The following is a 5,506-nucleotide window of genomic DNA, read 5'->3' as shown; positions in this document are numbered from 1 at the left end:
ATATCATAGAGCTTAATCAAGAGTCTACTTTAAAATATATATATATATATATATATATATTTAAAAAAAAAGAGTATACTTAAAGTGAAAAAAAGAGTTGTGTTGAGAAAGGAAACAATTCACAAATTGAGAAGCAGGGTTGAGAGTGCTTTGCAGAGTGAAAGTGCAAAGGGTTTTTAATTTATGTAGAAAACACATGTATGTGGTTAAAATTATAGTGGCTTGAGATTATGTATAACTATAAAACAATTGTCATTATGAGTCTGACCGGACTCAGCGACTCCTCCTTGGGTTAAGGCTGTATCACTACGGAAGTAGATTGCCCAACGTTCCTTCCAAGGAGTGGCTGGTAAGTTTGAACCACAAGTTAAAATCTACAAGGTTAGCTGTCACATATCCTAGAACCAATCTAGCAACAATGCTACATAAACCTTCTTTATTCTGCGAAAAAAAAAAAAAAAAAAATCTCAAGACCCTCTAGATAAACATTTCTTGGGAAACATTTCTTCACAAACCATATTTTTTTGCCTCTTTCATTATTTGTTAAGAGTGGTTAAAGTTTTGTTGTTTGTTAACATTTCCCTGTTCTACTCTGAATATTACTGATCTAGCAGAGCACAGTGAAAACTTAAAGACATTACAAGCTGCCGTCTTATGGTGAAAGTGAAAACAGAGTCTGACTTTGGGTGAGAATATAACTCTTTACTAATAATCAGACTCCTCAATTATTAGTTTCAGGAACTTTTATTCAGAGTGATTGACTGAGTAAGGAATGAAAAAGAAGAATGTTTTATTAAAGAGCAGAAATTGCCAAGTGAGGAAGGGAAAAGTCCAGATAAAATGAATAAATTGTGAAAATATTCTTGCATTTGGGAATGACATATTTTGAGTCATTGATGAGATAAATGTTGGGGATTTGAGGCCAGAGGATTAAGTAGGTAGGTAACTGATAATTGAAAACTATGTATAAGGTGATAAAGAACTTAGACTTTATTAACTAAGAAGTCAGCAGAGATTTTAAGCAAGGAATTATCATTTTTGCTCTCTGCTCTAGGAAGATAACTAAGGAGCAAATGGAGCAAAAATTGAATGAGAAGAATCTGGGGGCTGAAAGGTATAGTTGATTTTAATAGCCCAGGCAATATTTGCAAAGTAATCTGCAGTGGGAAGAGTGGCTCTACTCAAGAGAAAGGGCTTAGACAATATAGGCTGGCATTTAGTAACTGCTGAGAAAATGAAGAAAAAGAAAAGAATGGTATAGAACAAAATAGCATGGGACAGACTGTTAGAAAGGTGGTGTTGCTAATAACTGGTATTATTAAAACAGGAAGAAAATTTAATAGATGGCATAATAAAAATGAGTGTGTTTTCACCATATTAAAATGTCTCTGGGAAATCCAGTGAATCAGTCAATAGTTAAAAAGAGGTGTAAAACTGGATCTCACAAAAGAGAGCCCTTTATCCTAAACCCTTTCAGTGTAAATTATTTTAACTAAAATAGAGCAATCAAAACACATCTAGACTTTACACCAGAATGTCTGATTTTCTAACTAAAAGAAGCATATTTGAACCCAATGAAGGGTGAAAACTGTCCTGATCTTGGTAAAGCCAGAAATCCTATGTCCCATGCTGCCACATTGGATAAAAAGATCAGATTACTGGGTCTTTGTCACTGCATTGCAGGTTTCGGGGAGAATCAAACCTGTGGATAGGCATTTTAACACAGAATGACTCACTAGCAAATGTGGTTCAATCTATGTCCTCAAATCTGACTGTTAGTCATGAGTGCTTCTTTTCCCTAGGGGTTAGATAAGTGTGAGAAGGCAGTTTTACTTGTCTTAAAGTTATATATTATACATTATCTAAGTTCACTCATACTAAAATATTTTATGATAAATATTGTTATCTTTGAGCACACTCAGTGGTATAAGTGTTTAAGCACCTGACCACTAGCTAAAAGATTGGCACTTTGAACCCACCCAGATGCACCTTGGAAGACAGGCCTGCCAATCTGTTTCTGGCATATCACAGCCTTGAAAATCCTATGGGGCACAGTTATTTGCAAACATGGGCTTGTAATTGACTGGACAATTAACAACTACAAATAAGTTTCTAATATACTAAATAGCATCAAGTTTTTAAAAGTCCATATATAGTAGCAAAGCTAGAACTCAGATCTGTTTCTGACTCTAGATATCCCATATTCTTTCCACTATTATAGGGATATAGTGGAAAGAATATGGTATATCTAGAGTCAGGAACAGATCTGAGTTCCACTATATCCCTATAAGGGAGCTCTGGTAGCATAGTGGCTAAGACACTTGCCTGCTAACCAGACGGCTGGTGGTTCAAACCCACCAGCCACTCCTCGGAAGGAAGGTTGGGCAATCCTACTTCCGTAGTGATACTGCCTCGGAAACCCAAGGAGGGGTCACTATGAGTCGGGTTTGACTGGATGGCACATAACAACAACAACAACATATCCCTATAAAGGAATTATGAATATATCAGGAACATCAATATTTTTGCCCTCTTGGGGCTTGCTGCAGTGGAATAGTCAATTTTGATTACCTTCTATAACTGTGGTTTCAAAAAGGTAACTTGGTTCCTGAACATTTGCCATGACTAGTGAAAGTCACACACACACACACACACACACACACACACATATTTTTCTGGTATATAATTTATAGCACCAGTTTAAAAAATAATTTCACACCTTTCAACTTGACATATATTTTGCAACTGAAATGGAGTCCAACTGTGAAGTAGGATAAAACCATGAATAATTTTAGAAACTGTATTTAAATATTTTGTAAAGGATGATATCTACAAATTACCTATATTTAAAATTCACTCAGATAAAGATGCCTAATACATGAATTTAAGTGTAAAATAAGGATGATTAACAGACTGCTTTATGTTTGGAGGGACCACCTAGATACTGCTCTGCCAGATGCCATGAAATTAGAGCTACCCTACAATTCTGGGCTCCATAGGCTCATCACATTATAGGATTTGAGTCTTTCTGCTTTTCCCAAGGATGAGTGCTCAAGTATTTCAAGGTTATCATTTCCATTATATGGGAAGAATTTTCTTCTCCTGTACTCTGATTGAATGAGAAATTTCTGCCCTTTTGCCTATGCCTCTGTGATAGCTGGAAGTTTATTTAGAAGCATTATTTGCATGCATTCTAGTCCTTACAGACAGTCCCTCACTTACAAGAATATTTTTCAGTTTTAATTGTTTATGCTATAAGAGCCTTAGATTGATATTCAAAGAAACTGATTTGAAGAATATGGTTGCTTTCTTAGTCTGGTTTCATAAGACGTGAGTTTTTACAAAATATGTCTAACAATGTAATATTGAAGAAAAAAACTCCAAATTTAAAACTATATAATTTGGAGTCTTTAAAACGTCTTTAAATTTAGATCAATAAAATTATTTATTATAAGTAACTTTCTGTTCTAAATAAGAATATTAGAATTCCTGATCAACTCATTTGTTAGAAAATAACATTAGTCTGTCTTGATAAAGTAAGGAAAATCTATTTTGGAATGTATGCAAAGGCCTTAAACATATCGAAATGTTTTGGGCATTTTAATCACTGTCATTAAAATCACTGTCATGTCAAACCTATAGGACAGAATAAAAGTACCCTATCAGGTTTCCAAGGATGTAAGTTTCATGGAAGCAGATTGACACATCTTTCTCACATGTAGCAGCAGTTCTAACCTCTCACCTTTTGGTTAGCAGCTGAGCTCTTTAACCACTGCACCACCAGGCTTCCTTTTGCTGTGAGTTAGAGTCAACTCAATGGCAGTGGTAATTTTTTTTTTTTTTTGTCATTAAAATTTTTTAAATGGATGGAGTAAGGGAGTGAAATTAAATTGGAATTTACATTTAATTTACCTTGCATTCAAGCAGTTGTGATTATGTTGGGGCAGCTGGTAAATAGTAATAGGGAATCTCTAAGCTACATCTGGATAGCTTTATTGACTACCTCGATATTAACAAAGGAGCTCTATCTGGTGGTGCAGTGCCTAAGGCATTATTTGACTTCAAACCCACCAGCCACTCCTCAGAAGGAAGGTTGGGCAACCTCCTTCCCTAAAGATGTTGTTGTTGTTATGTGCCATCGAGTCAGACTCGACTCATAACAAGCCCTCCCTCCTTGGGTTTCTGAGGCAGTATCACTGTGGAAGTAGATCTTCCTTCCCAGGAGTGGCTGGTGGGTTTGAACCGCCAGCCTTCTGGTTAGGAGTCAAGTGCCTTAGGCACTATGCTACCAGAGCTCCCTAAAGATACAGCCTGACAAACCCAAGGAGGGGTCGCTATGAGTTGAATCCAACTCCACGGCAGTGCATTTTTAGTTGTTTGTTGTTGGATATTAATAGGTGAGGGGATAAGAAGAGGTAGGTTTGTAGAAAGAGTAGAAATTTAAATTAAAGTTACTAACAGAAATAGTGTTAATAGTTTGGTCTTATGCCATCTTTTTTTGAGAACTGAATTTTATTTGAATAAAATTTATTTTGTTATTATTCCAAATCAAGGTTTAAGCAGAATTTCTTGCAAGATATTCTCCAGTAATTTCTGCTCAAAAAAAAAAAAAAAAAATTGCCACATTTTGAGAATCCCTCATTCTTATATTAGCCTAATCTAGTTATTGAAAGGGAGCTCTGGTAGCATAGTGCCTAAAGCACTTGACTGCTAACCAGAAGGCTGGTGGTTCAAACCCACCAGCCACTCCTCGGAAGGAAGATGGGGTGATCTACTTCCATAGTGATACTGCCTCGGAAACCCAAAGAGGGATCGCTAAGGGTTGGGTCCAACTTGACGGCACATAACAACAACAACAGTTATTGAAAATAAGTAGCATTATGATTCTATACTCAGTATAGACACACCAAGATGTGGTATTTGTTCCATTTTCAGAAATCTCATATCTTCTTCATTCTATTGGTGAAATAAATAAGATCCAATAGAAATCTAACTCAGCCTGATGTAACTTGTTCACAGTTTAGCTCTTGCCTTGTAATGAGAGAAGGCTTTGCTTATGTGTGAGGCAGAGGTCAAATATACTAGAAAACCAATTACAAGTGTTGGTGAAATATAGTTAACTCATATTAATTCAGACTTACAAGAAAAAGAGACGCTTAGAACAAACCACCAGAAAAACTCATAGTAAGAGGAATGAGAGAAGCAGAATTTCTATAAATTCTATAATTTAAAGCAAACAAGGAAATGCAGTATCTTCAATACTTCTGAATTTCGGTACTGAAACTTTTAAACAATATATTATACACATTAATTCCAAGTTGAATAGTTTGTCTATACTTTGTTTCTGGTAATGGTGGCATAATTTAAGCCTGCAGTTTGTGCAAGACTGGAAACAGTGACCTAGAAAAGCTGGAACTTTCTGGGTAAATATCTCTCATGAATACTGATATAGAAATTTTAACAATATTTTAGCAAAATTTAACCAGTAAAGAAAAAGAATAATCCA

Source organism: Orycteropus afer, unplaced genomic scaffold (genome assembly GCF_000298275.1).
Source record: "Orycteropus afer afer isolate SDZICR_OR568_19922 unplaced genomic scaffold, OryAfe1.0 scaffold00215, whole genome shotgun sequence".
Classification (NCBI taxonomy): domain Eukaryota; kingdom Metazoa; phylum Chordata; class Mammalia; order Tubulidentata; family Orycteropodidae; genus Orycteropus; species Orycteropus afer.
The sequence above is the reverse complement of the archived record's forward strand: the minus strand, read 5'-3'. Positions refer to the sequence as shown.